Consider the following 16775-nt stretch of genomic DNA (forward strand, 5'->3'; position numbering starts at 1 on the left):
CTGTGCAGTCCCCATCTCAGAAAGTTTTCAAGACCCAACTGGATAAGGCCTTACTCATTCCTATTTGATCACATAGTTAAACATGCTTTGAACAGGCAGTTGGACTGGGAACTTCCTGAGATCTTCTATAGCCTATGTTATCCTGCCTTTGTATACATTAAATCCATTGCTTCTTTCTAATTGCTTGGTGTCAGTTCTTACAGGACTCTCAAATGTGCTTTGGATCAGGAAGCAGGAATGCAGAAGGGGACAAGTGTGGGGCCTGCTGTCCCTTTGACAATTCATTTGACTGAAAATAGTCGTTTGAATATCAGCAACAGAGAATTTCTCAGAAATGGTGCCGTAATCTCTCCATGTAGTCCTTCTGCATGGACCACACTAACATAAAGTGCCCTACTGACCAGTACTGGATGCCTTCTAACCAGAGTCAGCCATGGTTAAAAAGTTTATGATTATTTCCCACAATATAAAGCAAATTTTTGATCTTTTCTCTTGGTTCAGATAATATTTCACTCCACGTGAAATGCTTACTCAGCTGCTAAATAAGGAACTTTTCTGTGTGAGTAAACATAGCAGAATCTGCCTCAGAGCAAATTATTTATTAAATACACTTAGTCCTACTTTCTGTTCACAAATCATTCCTTGAAATAAATGTACAGCATTAAGTCAGAGCTGTTACCTCTCTTCTGGTGACATTTGAGTTCATGTTGTCTCCCCAGTTGGTTAATGATAAATGAACACCCCTGAAAGCTGGTGCCACATGCAAGCCTCCTCATCAGTAGGGGTTGGGGCATTTCAAGGAAAGTTTGGCATCCACCTGGTTCCTTACCAGTGCTATTATTACCATCTGCAGCTATTTGTAGTAGAGAGCAGTTTATCTTTGTTTGCTAAAAAGCAACCCCATGGGAAGAAGATTGACACTTGCCGGGCTCTGCAAATGAAAAGTGAGAACCCAGACAGTGGATCAGAGGGGTGGGTTTTGAGGAGAATGTCCTTCCATTTTCCTCCATAATTCCTTGGTGAAAACACAGGATTCAAGAGTAACCAGCACAATTCAGTATCACAAGTTCACTTGAGGACTCATTAAAAATATAATTCCTTTGTTTGTGAAATGAAGAGACTGCCCGGCAGCATAATGCTTAATTTTCTTTTGTCAAGGTCCTGATATCAAGTGTTTGATAGAAAAATACAAGAACTGTTGGAAATGTATTCCTGGGATTGTAATAGGTAAGTGAAATATAAATAAGTAATTTATTGTAGGTCATGCAGTAGAGTTTCACCATCCTAAATACAATATTTAAAATTTCATATTAATCTAATCTCTATGTCTATAAAGTCACCCCAAGACATCATACCTTATTATTTTTTAGATACTGACAATACAAAAAAAAATCACCATCTATACCATGAAGATTTTCTGTGTGAATGACAGACACAGTGAAGGCAAATCATACTGGAAAAACAGGGGAAAATTGTCATATTTATCTTTTAATATATTTTAATACCTCATTTCTTATTGATGTAATGGAACTAAACAACAAACTCTCTGCAAAGAAATTGCTCACCTCCTGACGCTTTCATTAGTTCCAATCATATAAAAGGAAAATAAAATAAATTAGGTTTTTATGTGCCCTTAGTATCAGGCAATGTTGCCATTATTTAAACAGAAGATGTATTGAAAGTCATAACTATGGGTCTTGTGAGATTACCTGGTACACCACAGCTCAGCAGCATATCCCAGTACAACCAGTCCTGTATTAAGCAATCCTATGAGCCACAGAAATTGTACTTCCTTCTTGCATCACTCCAGAGGAATTAGATGACTACCAATGTTTCCATCTTACTTCAGGAGTAGCTCCACTTTAGCTGTGAAGCCCTAAAGATATATAATTGAAATTTTTTGTGGTAGCATCCTAGGTAAATAAATAATGGGCTCAGATCTTCACTTACACTTTCTTGAAGAACTGCACAACGACTCAGGATCATTGTCTATATATAATCAATGTCACATTGTCAGTGGCATCAGATGGCACTGCGTAGCTGTAGACTCCCCTTTCCCTTTAAACAGAATAGTCACAGACTGGTCCTAAAACATCGTAATTGCAGAAACGCTTTACCACCCAGCATCTCTTATAGTTGGATATAGAATTGAAGTCCTGGTTTTGGACAGGACATCTTGAATACTTTGGGAATGGTGAAATTTAAATTGCAAGAACAGAGACGACTTTTTTTCATCTAGCCTGCCTTTTTGGATTGTTTTTAAAGGATGGGAACATGCTAAGTGCAACATCAGAATTTTTCTTCTGGGAAAACTTGGCCAGAAATACATGGGATCCAAGGTCAACTTGTGCACAACATTGTTTTGACATGTAACTAGTCATAAGGACATGATGGCTAGCCAACATCCATTATGAGTTGCCTTGTACAGAGAACTGGAATTCACCGGTGGTGTTTTGCATTGCATGAGATTGCCTGCAGGTACTGTGGAGTCAACCTCAGGCCAAATTATAAACATTGTTAGAGCTGTGTTTTTTCTGTAGTCTTGCAGTGCTCTTCTTTTTGTTTGTAAACCACATGAAGAAAATCTTTGGCTTCCCATGATGCCAGACCACTTCATATCAAAATAGATTAATGCTAGCCAGAGCAGTACATGTTTATACTACAGTTTTCTCTGAGGCAATATCTTTCCTCTAATTACAACATAAGGACATCCCCACAATCAGAGCCCAGGGTTATGGTATGGTGACCATCCCTGCTAAGCCATCTGAGAGATGACTAATAACTCCAGTGAGATGAAAAGCAAGGCACAATGCTCTGGGAGTTAATCTTAAAATAATTTTTTTCAAAATCACTATTATCTTCCAGGCAGTTGGTGTTTTGGGTGTTTTGAATGTTTCGTAATAATGAGAAGATCTAAGGATCAACAACCTCTACCAAGCACTAAGACTGACTCACAAGGCAGTTTTGTACTGATATCTTTCCACAGTTTTCAGTGGAATTTTAGATACATGTCAATAAGGTCATGCTAAATCTATGAGAAGGAATAAAGTTGACTATTTCCAGTCACCATAATAACTACAATAAGAATGTTATTTGTTGACTTAACATAGAATCTAAGGAAATAAATATAAATATATACAATCAAACCATTTTATATCGATTACTTGTGTTCACTTTTGAGCAAGCTGGAAGCAAAATAAAACAATTAAACTTCTAGAGATTATCATGATTTAAATGCCCTGGAATTTTAGCTCACAATTCCTATTTTCTTGGTAACCATTGTTATAAAAGAAACAATCCATGCTAGAATTTATTGCTGTAATATATATTAGGCAAGGATTTGTGATCCTTGAAATTCCCTGCTGTCTGATTTACAATACTCTTTTTCACTGTATCGTCCTCAATTTTATGTAATCAACATTTGAAAAGTTTCCTGTTACGGCTGCTGCCGTACCAAACTGAGGTTATTTATCTAGTCAGAATGTTTGCTCTTACCACAGTGCATTTTACATATGCTAAGAGTCCCAATACTATATAACTACTTGTTTGCTTGTCTGCTCTTTTGATCAGGTCTCTGAGACATCATTGAGCTTTAGCAATCAATAGAATTTCAGGTGTCCAACAACCACTTAGCGATTTGTTAATATTGAGTGTTGGTGTATATATCCCAGATGCAAAGCAGCCAGCATGTTTATCTAATTCTTTATTTGATTTCAAAGACAGCTGTTTAAAACCTTTCATATACACAATTATCTTCTTTCATTTGAGCATGGCAGTAACTATGCAAATATCTCATATTGTGTGGTTTTAATAACTGAACTATTCTTTTCCACATGTACTTGTTTTCTGCTTGTTCCAGATAGGGTAGATTTTAAAGAGTAGTTCTCCTTGCTGTGGATTTCTCTTAAATTTAAGGTGTTTTTTTATGTTTTGCTATTTTGAATCCTCCTCGTTCTTCAAGCATAATGTGTATTACCTGATGTGAGGATAAACTGCTTCAATAAATCCCATTATTCTGAAGAACAATAAAAATAACAAGTTGGTGACACTGAAATAGTGATAAATAACATTTCTTATTTCCTTATGCTTTTAGTATCTCATTCTTGCACTTCTGCATCAACTCTAACTCCCAGAGCTGCCAGACTAGGAGAGCACTACCTGTGTTGTTTTTGTCAAAGAAAATTATGTTATCGAACACTGTAATTTGTTAAATTCCAAATCTTATTTAGACAATTAGTTCAACCTGTGTTATCTCTGAACATGTAACTGAAAAAATAAATGAACGGTGCATACAAAACACACCCATGGCTCCCAAAACAAAGAGGACCTTATTCAGGGAGATGTTATTTGAAGATAAGAACAACACTCTGGCATCATGCCTCTCCCCATAATGCCATGAAACCAATCTTCTGTGGCAGCTTTGATGGTTGAGGGTCCCTGAGTTCCTGGAGGTAGGTGGGCTGGAGGACAATATTTTTTCTTGCAGGTAGACAGAAAACCCCAAAGAAAACTTGTAGAATAAATACGTTTTAAATGGTCCTCACAATGACTGCAGTCATGATTAAAGTTGTGAATCCACAATAAGCCTGATTTTGCCCATTTATACCTTCCTAGAGTCTACAAACAGGAACACAGAGTAACAAAATCAGCAAGTTCAGCCTAAGGTCAAGAAAAACCGAAGGTTCAAAAGTTGATTTTCCTCTCACATTACAAGAAAAGGAAAGACAAAGAAAAGTGAAAGATCACGACAAAGAAAACAAGCAATCAATCCTCATTTCCTTCTGTAAGATATATGGAACTGGAAATATTGAAGATAAATATTTAACATTAATATTTTCTTTGCTGAATAGACTCTAGTTGAACACGAAGTAAGGGAATCAGGAGATGGGATAGAAGTCAGGACAAGATTTATAAGAACTTCTTTTACCTCAAACAAGTTAACAGTGACTGACAGTAGGTGGCCTACTGCAAGTTTCATTTTCACAATCCTATGCAGTAGACAGAAATAGAGAGAGTCAAAATATCATCCTCCTGCTATCCATAAAAGCACTGCCATCAACTTCATCAAAATGGGAGCCCATTGTGCTTTCCTCTGGCCAACCTGGTTGGTTGCCTCACCATGAACCAGAGGCACCTTCTTTGCATCCCTTCTTCGCATCCCTTCTTCTGTCCAGTACTGCACCTTGCAGCTAAGATCCACCTGCTACTGCTGCTCTCTGATTAGTGATCAGCCACCGTTCCATGGGCTGATCAAGGCCCCAAGAGCACTCGTAGGTTTTAGGTACACAGCCCTGTATGAGTGCCCACGCACACACCAGGGGCCCCACTTGGGGCCATCACTGTCTGCCTGAGCTGTGCTGTAGGTGTGCCTGTCTCCAGGTCTGTCACAGCCATGCTCAGCCATGCAGTCTGCTGGACTGAGCTCTGATCCATGGACTGACTTCCCAGCTTGACCTCAGACCTGCCACCTAACTCCAGGGCCTGTCTGGTGGTTGCCAGGCTGAGTAGGACCCTGGCTGCTACCACGAGACTGGATTTACATTTCTGGACTTGCCTCGTCACCAAATGATGCCAAGTCTCCTGAACTCTCGGTTGACTCCCCTTGCCAGCTCTAGACCCTGGAAATGGTGCAACAGAGTCCTGACTGGCAAGTCCCTGCCCTGCTGCTGTGTGTTACCCACCTCATGAACCAACAACCTGTGACTCAGGGCGGTGGACCCATCCCATATTGTCTTAAGCATTCCTCAGTCCCAAAAGTTCACAGAAGGGTCCTCTGCAGCTCAGTCCACTACCAGCTTTTCAGGTGAAGGCACCAAGGAGAGAGACGCTGAAGAACTGGCTGGTGTTCATTCCAGAGGTAGCCAGCTCACACGGGTGCAGAGTCCTGAGTACTGAGATGTCCTTCAGCTTGTGGACCTAATGAAACCACAAAGAAAGGAGGATGGATACATTAAAATTTGGGATGGGAACGTGGGTGGTAAAACAAGACTTCTTATCAGACTTTTTTTATTCTTACAGTCTATAAGTCAGGTCTGGAACTTTTCTGTGATTTTTGTCTTATAGTATCACAAAAATGTAGTAAGAGTAATTCACCTCCAACTACTGCACCTGCTTGTACAGTTTAAATTAAAACCAGAAACACTGCAAATCCCACTTCACAATGCCTTTCAGTGTTCGAGACTGAATTAAAGGCCTTCATTGTTTAGGAGGATTATTTCATTGCCTTCCCTGGCTTCAAAGAAATAAGAATCTTCACTCACTTTTCTATTGATCCCCGTTGATCAGATTAACTTTGTTTTGGATTCCTACAGAAACAAAAGACAAATAGAAATGTTGTGAACACTTAATGTGTTCAGTTTTGTTCAGTTCACGATTCTACTACCTATTACAAAGATGATTATTGGTTAGACAAAGAAAGAATAAAGGAATTACTGTAAATTATGTTCACTAAATACCAACAGTTTAAGCACTTACAAAATTATGAAATATTTCATAATGACATGTAATTACAGTTAATTCTACAATTAAAATTATATCTTTTATTTAGCAGCACTTGTTCTTTCATAAATAATAATAATAATTAGGATTAAGAAGGTCAGAGTATACTTCTATTTCGACACTACAAAATGCATTTCAAGCCATTCGTGCTCCTCTCATGCACTTTACATTTTGACTTTGGTCTTTGTTATTTTGTAATCTTGGAATGGGCCAAGAGGCTCTCCTGGGACAGCACAAGCCAAGAGAGCTGAATTGTGTTAGTCTGGCCATAGACAAAAGGTCTTCAAGTAGCAAGCATCCTTGCTTGTGTGCTCAGAGGAATTATCCTCAGAAGTATAATACATGATAATAACTAGCAGCTCTACTTTCTTACAGTGCTGTCCTGAACATCTACATGCAATTCTACTTGTACATCCTCTGGAGCAGACCATTAAATCACCATCTGGGCTGGAAAGTCAGCTACCAGCTGGATGATGACCATTTCTCAGGTCTTGCTCATTCCTTTCTCGCTCCTCTCCATTCCTTCCTGAAATGGCTTACTGATAAAGATGGCACAGTGCTTGACAGATGTCTCTAGCTTTCTATCATGGTTTGTTTGCTGTTATCAGGCAGCATCTTCTTAGTGATCATGGCTATATAAAAGCTGTGCTACAAACCCATAAGAGAGAAGCATCAGTGTTGCTACACAGTATATTCTGATAAGAGTTCAAAGCTATGAAATAAGTGTATCTGTAATCAATACAACTCACACATTACAGCCACATACATTATTGTCATATTTTGTAGACTGTCCTAGACAGTCCTTTAACACAAGCAAGGATGTTAACTCCACTTTTACATTGCTATGTGCTCAACTGCTGTAAAATCATAAAATAGTTTGGGTTCAATAGGATCTCTGGAGGTCATCTAGTTCGGCCTTCCTCTCAACTTGAGTCCAACTATGTCAGATTACTCTAGGTCTTGGCCAGTTCAGTTTTAAATATCTTCAAGGATGGTGAGGTCTATAAACTGTCCTGGTTCTTATGGCTTCCTTTTATTTTATTTCCCACCCCCCCTCCTTTTTTCTCTTGCTATCTAAGTATAATTTCCCATTATCTTCTGTTTCTCATCCAGCCACTGTAAGAAGAGTGTTTCCATCTTGATTACACTTTACCAAAAAGTACCTGAAGGCAGAAATAAGACCTGCCATTAGCCTGTTGTTCTTGGCTGAACAACCACTCTTTATCCAGCCTCTCCTCGTCATGTGCTCTAGGCTTCTAATTATCATGGTAGCCTTTTTACGCTGACTGCAGCATGTCAATACCTATTTCGCACTGGGAAGCTTGAAAATGGACAGAGTCCTTCATGTGGAGTCTCACAAGTGCTAATTAAAGAAGAAACATGGAATCATTTAGGTTGGAAAAGATGCTTAACATCATCAAGTCCAGCCATTAGCACTACCAAGTCCACCACTAAACCATGTCCCTAAGCACCACATCCATGCATCTTTAAAATACCTCCAGGGACAGTGACCCAATCACTTCCCAGGGCAGCCTGTACCAGTGCTTGACAATCTCTTCAATGAAGAAATTTCTCCTAATATCCCGTCTACACCTTCCCTGGCACAACCTGAGACCATTTCCTCATCCTATCCCTTGTTGCTTGGGAGAAGAGACTGACACCCAACTCACTAATAACTACTTCCTTCGTACTGGCTGCACTCACGCTATTACCCCTCGTTATGCAGTTGATTCCCTTCACTGCAAATGTGCAAATGCTGGTTGCTGCTGGCTCATGTCCCCTCTGCTTGTCCACCAGGGCCATCAGATCATTTTTCAAAAAGATTCCTTTCAAACAGTTGATGCCAAGACTGGATAGAAGGAGGATGGCTTCCCAGCCCAGGGCCAGGACTCTACACTCACCTGTGCTGAATCTCATGAGATTCCTGCTGGACTTTCTCCAGCCTATCAACGTCCTTCTGAGCAACAGCTTACCCTCCAGGGAAAGAGCTGCTCCCACCTAATGTGGTATGATCTGAAAACCTGCTGAGATTACACTCTGTTCTACCTTCTGGTTAGTAACAAGCAGTATGGATTCCCACATGAACTACAGAGGGACCTTACTAGAAACTGCCCCCCAGCAGGACTCTGTGCGCTTCTCAGGCTCAGGTCCTGAACTAGAGAGCCATCCTCACAGTATCTTCATCTACATCTCCATGTCCTTGGCTGCATTCCCAGTGTCTGTGAATTTGCCAAGCCGGCTGAAGTTGTCCTTTCGGTGGTGTTAAACATTCTTTATTGTCTTTCTTACATGTATTACCTCATTTCTACTCCTGCCAAGTAAACCTAAACAGTGGTAAAAAACCAAAAAAAAGTGTTCAAAATTGTGTGTGTGTGTATGAATTAACACTCTTACTATTGAGGAAACTGTGTAAGTTCTGCATGCATGGAAGCATGGAATCCAGTTAAACACACATACATTAATACTCTTTCCTAACACTGTGAACAGTCAGAAGACAAACTGTAAAGTTACTTGATATCAGCTCCAGCTGAAGGTCAGATTGCATCCATAGGCAACCATTTTTTCCACAAACACACTCCTATTAGCAAGCAACTGTTAGGAATGCAAAAGCAAGCAAATCCAGAAATGTTGTTAAATTTTGCATACATACATGCTCTTCCAAGGTTAAGTTTTAGTGGAGTGAAAAGGACAACATAATTAGTCACACAATTGTAGTTACATGAGGAGTCACCTGAGTTCCTAATTGCTTGAACTTATCATTTTTAAGCAGAATAAGCACATCAGTGGAAAATGGATTTTTTTATTTATTATTTCTTAGGCTTTAGGGTCTCAGATAGAGTAGGCATTACATAAACCTGCAGAAATTCAACCCCTTCTCTGCAATCTTTATGAACTATGATGTACAGATAAACATGAAGGATTTAGGGATGCTGTTTTCAATAAAAACAACTGAAAGAGCAAGAGTGGTTTTAATGTGGGATCAAACAAGGAACTGACAAGACTGAGCCAGGAGAGATGGACAAACAGGAACATGGAATATGGAGACAAAAGAAAAATTGTGGCAATTAATCGGCAAAGATAAGAAAGCAAGATGAGAAGACCTAAAAAAGAAGGATGAAAAATAAAGTATACTGAGTTCAGAAAGAAAGGCTCGTACCCTAGAGAAAGTAACTAGTAGGATCCAACTTTTATGTCAGCACACTGACATTATTAGCAGCTCTGTTGTTCAGTGGAGACAGGGAGGCCCAACAGCCTTCTCAACACAGAGTTGTTTCTTCCCCCAAGAAGGGTTATTTTGCTGTTTATGTGTCCTACTGAATGAGAATAATTTGGGTGTTCTGTTCCCAGGACTTCAAGGGCTGTTCTTCAGTCACAAAACCTCACAGCAAAAATAAATAAGCAAAAAAACCCAAAAAACCCCCAAAAACCAGTGAAATTGAAATGTCAAAGGTTCTTAACCACTGCTTCTTCTCCATCAAGTACTCCAGCTTCTGCTAGAGAAGTCCTTTCTATGCCTGTAGAGTTTATCATAGTTTAAAGGAGTATATAAACTTGCAACAATGTAAAAAATTCACAGCAAACCTCTCTGCAGGTGAAAATCTGTTATATTAACACAGAAGATGGCTCAGCTATGAAGCAGCACTGCATTATGGGGAAACTTCCAAACAGGCCCCAAGATGGACTCATGAAGTGAGGATTAGTCAGAGCACCAATCAATACCTGAAGAGATTATTTTATTTTAAATAAATGAACTGGTATTTATCACTCTATGAAACAGCAAATAGTTTAGACCAAGTAAATAATGTGAAGTAGAAGGAAATTGCAGAGAGCAGGCTTTGTAAGGATTGCAAGATTATTGTGAGTTACGCTGGCAGCATCTACTACATCAATGCAACTGCACCAAGACTGCTTCCATGAAGCATTAGAATTATTAAGCTTAGCACAGAAATGTTTATGGCAACACTGTTCTGGGTTAGTGCAATTACAGCAGCGATGCCAGCACAGTATGAGCTACTGCAAATGCTTGTTGGCCTGAGACAAGGTGAGAGAGAGATCAAAACCTCCTGTGAAGTACTGAATGACTGTGTTGTTGCCTAACTCTTTGACCCTCATGGAAGAGCTGAGGAAATAAATAAAAGGTGAAACAGAAAATGGGCATTTCCCTGTCCATTATTAGCCCAGCTCTGTGGGACACAGCCTTTTACTTTCCTGGCCTTCAAAACATCTGCTTGGATTAGAATTGGTTTGTATCTGACTCTGAGTATCCTGTGACATTAAAAAAGCATCCAGGTGTTAAATATCTGAACTTATGGACACAGTCAAACACGATAAATAAACTTCAGTTAAGGTTCCACTATCTACACCCAAGCTAACTGATATTTTACACCATTGTAGTCTCTTTAACTTGAGGCTGCAGAGTATATGGAACAAGTAGTTCCTTGCATGTTTTCTCTTTGAGTGTAGTAATCAACCCCAAAAGGCTTCCAGCTGCTGAACTGAGGGTCTTAATTTGGGCCTGTTGTGTTTATGAATGCTCATAATTCCTCACTGTTCTTAATAATGTCTGTAAGCCTCTGAACATCATGGCTTAGTCTTCTAAAATTTATCTTGTCTGTGGCCAATGCAAAACATATGAGGAAACAGTAGAATACACATATTGTATAAAATGTCTTGTAAATTGAAGCAGTCTAGTTATACATGAAAAATTAACAGTGGAAGTGATATTATCATTATTATTTGAGTGTTCTCAAGCCCAGGAAAAAACCCCCAAAATTGCCACCTTTGACAGGGAACTACCATGCATAAGTAAAATGAAACATATGGGATGGGGAACAGCAGCTTTGAGGAGAAAAACCTGCAGTGAATCAATAAAATAAACTCAGTGCTAATTTGTAGAATACAATGATGCAGCTCATGATTGCATACCAAGTTCTACACATTGCCACGGTGATTTAACTATCACAAGGTCCCAACACTAAAAAACAAACTTTTTTTAGTTTTCTGTTTCTTACAGCATCTAGACCAATAATTCAATGGAGGACATGATTAACTTTGTTGTTTAAAAAAGTCATATTATTGTCCCTCTAGTCAATAACTGTTTAAGAACCACATATGAAGGACTTTCTTATAATAAAGTGCTTAATGGACGTATTTTCATTCCATTACTATTATTTTATTAAAACCACTTTATTTCTGGTCTCACCAGTACCCTGTTGCAATGCTTTCAACGGACCAGTGCTGTCTGATACAGGTCAAGCTCAAACTGTCCTGCCATTCAAATATAGTCTGGACTTGTTAGAAAGAAAAAATACAGAAGATATGGGCCTCATAAAATATAGCATATTAATGTAGAGGAAAGAAGAAAAAGGGTAAAGGTAATTACATTTTAGTAAGCCTAAAGTAAAGTCAGAAAGGTATGTAAGTGTAAAAATGCATAAAAGTGTACATTCTTATTTGAGTCCAAATCTGTTCCCAGGCAAAAACCTTGCCTGGGTCAACACTGGGCATTAAAAACCTAAGCATCAGTTTACACCTGTCCTTAAAATGCAATTCAAACAATCTTATTGAAAAGTATTATTGGATAAAACAAAGAGTCATCATTAAAATGCAGCACACATCAGTGGATACATAAATCAATTATACTAGCAAAAAGAGTGACTATACATCTAAGGAAAAAGAAACCAAAGACCGAAAATACACCAACTGCTACTAATGCTGCAGTGTAAGAAGAAAGCTATAGAAGTGATAGAATGACATTGTAAATTACACTGTTTATAGAATATTAAAAAGAATCTAAGAAGCTTTGGTGAGGAATTTTAATTCAATAAGTTCTACTCTAAGATTTATTTAATAGTTTGTCCTACCATAATGACATGATTGAAATTATACAGCTGTAGTTTATCAGTAAAAATATAGTGAAAATACATAGATGCTCCAAAGGGAGTAAGAATAAAAACACACAGACAAATATGATTTTATAACATCTGTATTTTGTTATAAAAATTAGTGGAATAACTACATTATGTAGATGTTCTGTGGCAACTGCACTTGTAACTTTAAGAAAAGCATGGGCCCTCAAGAATTAAAGTGCCAGGCTGGCAGATCTATAACTCCCATAATACCTTGAAGTCATTATAAACATTTCAGTGAGGGTGCCAGTTGATTCTAATAACAGTGTGTGCAAATGACGCACAGTAGAGGAGACCAACATATTTATGTGACTATAAACGGTGAAATGTTGTGATAATTTTGCTCTAAGATCTGAAAATGACCACGATCTGAGCTTTGAATATATTAGACATTTTTAATATAATCATGAGGTTCAAGGTTTTCTGAAGCCAATATCCATTTTGTCTGTAACAGACCCGAGGCTACTCCTGGGTTCAGGACTTGGCATATTTACCTGAAAGTGCAAAACAGTCATCGGACTCAATCATTTCTGGCGCCATGAAATAGGAGTCGAGGTGCTGGTGAGCTGGTAAGCCCCACTGCTGCCACAGCGCCAGCAGCTAGTGCAACCCGTACATACAACTGCTTCACTTCTCCAGACCTCCAAAACTCTTGAAAAAAATTAGGATCTCTGCCCTTAAATGAAGAAGACAGGGAACGGCAAGGACGGAGGCTCGTTCTCACCAGTCCTTTCCCGCCTGATGTCCAGCACATCTCCAGACCACCGCGCCTTGCCGCCCCCAGCCCGAGAGGGGCCTTCCTCTCTTCCCTGAACCGCTGGGGAGTAAGTTTCGGACTGCTCAAGCTGCTCGGCGGCTGACTGAGAGTTTAAGAAGGCATGCCTGCAGCAGGGCAGACAGCTCTGGAAAACATCTTCGTTTTAGACGGCGGCGACAAAAAGGGCGCAGGAGCGGGGCGAGGGCGCTGCGGGGCCCGAGGTGCGCCGGAGCCGCGCAGGGCCGCCGGCGGCTCGCCACTCTCGCCACCTCCGCCCGGCCACCGGCGGGTTGCCTCCTACCTGGTCACGCTGGGCGAAGAGGGACCTGGAGAGAATTCCCTGCCCAACAGCCAGGTTTGATGTTTTGGTCCGTGGGTACTTCTGCAGTTCTGCCCCTGCGTGTGAGGTACGTCTGGCGCACGCGGGCTGATGAGTGGTGCGGTCCTTCGCTGCAGGACTGCACGAGTGGAAGCTTCAGTGCCACCCATTGGGGACTACCAAGCCCTTCTGTGTCTCAAAATGATGCCTCAACATTGCTCAAGCTTAGTTTTAAGCTTGCACCTACTTTTACTCTCCCTGCCCATGGTTTGAGTATAGACACACTCACCTATCTCTCTTGCTCGTGTTTCTTAAGTAGAAATGCTTGGTAGGTTCTTACCTACCGAAGGTAAGAGTGAAATATCTCCTTCATGTTCGGTATCCCCAGGCCACTTTCCCCACCTCCAGAGATATCTTTTAACGTCCGCTCTCTAATCTAACAGAGATCCAGCTTCCTGCATGGTGCCAGAGCATCGCTGCTGGGCAGCAAGGGAAGGAGAGGCCGGTCCGACCCCTCGCTGCTCCTCGCACTCCGGTTCAGGCCTTGCCGATGGCCTTCTTGTGTTCGGGGAAGGGGGAAGGACAGACCGAAAGTTCTCGGTCCAAGCGACACGTAGCCGCCCAGTGACACCTTCGAGAGCACCGACTGTCAAAGCATGGAGATGATTCCCAGCGCAGAAGCAAACAAACCAACCAAAATATTTTTTGACCTAGTTTCTCTGCATCAGGTAAGTAGAATACATCAAGAGAGCTTCCCAGTACTGCATAAGTAAAAAAAATTTTTTTTCCTCTTTTTCATTTTTTTTTCTGAGTCCGCTAATCCCCGGGTTGTGGTGCTTTCAGACGAATCTTCTGACAAGTGTTGCAGTTCAGCACTGTATGCATTGTATTTTGGAAACAAACAATGCAGTAGCTGGAAAACTTGGGAGCTGAGGAGTTAGGTCAAGGGCAGAGGCTGGCCAGTTTTTGTTGCCATGGCTGAAGAAGCATAAATTATCAAAGAACTATGATTAGTTGCACTGACCATAAGACTAGGGGGAAATGGAGAAAGAAAAAACTGATAAAATATAAATGACGACTGTTTTGTAGGTTGTCACTCCCCACTGACACCTTCCTGTTCCTGGCCAGGACCTCTTCCAGACCTGACGCTGAGGGGAAGGGACAGCAGCCCTGGGGAGCACCTCCCATGCCGGCGGCTGCCCGGGGATGCGCAGGGCGCGGAGCACCGCGCAGCCCCTCCACCCACGGCAACAGGGCAGCCTCACCGTCCCTTGCCGAGTGGCGCCGGCGCCGGCTTCTCGCCTCGAAAGTCACCCGACAAAGACGTCCGTGTCCCGTCTCTCCGTCGCCCCTACCGCCCGCCCCCATCCCCGCCTGCGCGGCGCGGGGAGGCGCGTTACTTACGCGAATCGGCGGCGGCGGGCTGGGGAAGTCCCTGCCGGGAGTCGAAGGGAGCCCGGATCGCAGCGGGCTCAGTGTACCCATCGACGGCTGGCAGAACCAAAGAGTTAAAATATAAAACCATAAAATGTTGGTTTTTTGTTTTTTTTTTTTAATATTAATGTTCTTATAACGGAAGTTCTTATCAGTGGGTTGCACTGTACTTGGCAAACAAGCCTTTTTACCTTTTAAACAAATAATTCATTAGGTAATTAAATTCAAGTGAGATTACTCTAATTAAATATACACTGCTGTTGAATCATAATTTCTATGTGGCCTAGTTAAAGATGAACGATCTCTTATTCCTGACCAAAAAAAAAAAAAAAAAGCAAGCTTTAAAAGAATTCCCCAGTGACTGGAATAATAGATTTATACACCACCGTACAGAGGTCATTTCAAGAAAGAAGAGACACCAAACACAATATAAAGGGACTTTTCATGTCTGGAGATACTAAAATTTCAGGTTTTATTGCTGCAAGTTCTATTAAAAGACTTTGTGGAACCTGGGAGGAAATCAAAATTATCTTTCAAAAGGCGATAAGTTATATAAATATGTGCACAAACAGAAATGTGTCTCTGAAGGTATTAGTTCTGCATAATTTCCGATGAGTAGCTACTAGGCCTCAAAGGAAACAGTGCATCTTGAAATGCTCTGAAGCTTTACATTGGCCAAAATAAGGCAGGACTTTAGCAAAATTAGAAGTAACTTTGTAGCCAACGATGTGCTATATGTCCTGGTTCCCTTTAATAGCATTAGGCGTTCAAACCATAAAGACTAATCTGGAGAGTAGAAGTTCCTGCTCTCTGCTTTGATCTCCTTCCTCTTGGCTGTTTAAAGCTGACAGTTTGGCTGAATGGCATTCACTGCTTTCATTTGTAAGACACGAGTTTCCTAGTGTTCCAGAGCTAGCAGCTACACCTGTACTGCAGGAATTTACATTGCATTGCTCCAGGATGGCATTGATTTGGGACGGGTGAAATACAAACACAAACTAATTAAAAACTGCATAATGCAGCCCTACAGGAACAAGACAGAAAAAAACCAAATAAATACAACTGCAGCTGGCATGGCAATTGTGCCTCTGCCCCCAAGCAACAGTCTGGTGACATAAAATTATAAACCTTAAAAAACCCACATAATTGCTGTTGATCATTTTTGAGACAAAATGGAAATTATTTTGTTAATTAAGTTCAGACACATAAAATATTCATAGATAGGTAGATAGATGGACAGAGAGGGAAACAGAGAGGCAGATGATTCATTCTATAGATTTTAGTGCTTGTTCATATAGGCCGGTGTGCATAGCTCTAACAATTCATTTGCAAAAGTGCAAAGGAAGAGAACACCTGTGAATTCACCTTGCTATCACAAATAAATGTAAGTTGCACCTGAAGTAAACTGATAAAGGATTAACAAAAAGTCACCACCAGAATATCTGGGGGGGAAAGTCAATTTCTCTTAGTTTACTTTTTTAAAAAAGATTGTATTTTTCATTTTTAAAGCACACACTCTCTCTCTGAATAAAATAATCTTTGTAAACACCTTACTAGCTGCTACCTTGAGTGCAATCCAATGCTGCAGCTGCTCGGGCTTGGATTCCTTCCTGTACTGCCTGTATACACTGAAGATGTGTACATCTTCACATTTAGGGAATCGATCAGGTATCCCTGATTCCACGCTTGTGTTTATTTAGACAAGCCAAACCATTCATTTGCGCAGAGGTCTAAAGGCTGCTATTACTGTGAATTAAATCTGCAAAAATAGAGTGAGATTTTTTAAAATTTCCTCCCTCCCTTCCTTCCTTCCTTCCTCCCTTCCTCCCTTCCTCCCTTCCTCCCTTCCTCCCTTCCT

General features: G+C 40.6%; 1 long non-coding RNA gene across 2 annotated transcripts; it reads right to left on the reverse strand.

The window, feature by feature from the left end:
• Positions 1–1345: 1345 nt before the first annotated feature.
• On the reverse strand, positions 1346–16704 carry LOC121674501. Of its 2 annotated transcripts, XR_006019647.1 has the most exons (4): positions 16482–16704; positions 14888–14974; positions 6261–6305; positions 1346–5916 (listed from the first exon to the last, which is right to left on the reverse strand). It is a non-coding gene; the product is annotated as an uncharacterized LOC121674501 (long non-coding RNA). The 2 variants fall into 2 exon arrangements; XR_006019648.1 differs by lacking the exons at positions 1346–5916; positions 6261–6305 and adding an exon at positions 12338–14461.
• Positions 16705–16775: the final 71 nt, after the last annotated feature.

The sequence above is a fragment of the Corvus kubaryi genome, unplaced genomic scaffold, assembly GCF_017639235.1.
Source record: "Corvus kubaryi isolate FWS band 111438036 unplaced genomic scaffold, C.kubaryi_AGA036_p1.0 68, whole genome shotgun sequence".
In the NCBI taxonomy this organism is placed as follows: domain Eukaryota; kingdom Metazoa; phylum Chordata; class Aves; order Passeriformes; family Corvidae; genus Corvus; species Corvus kubaryi.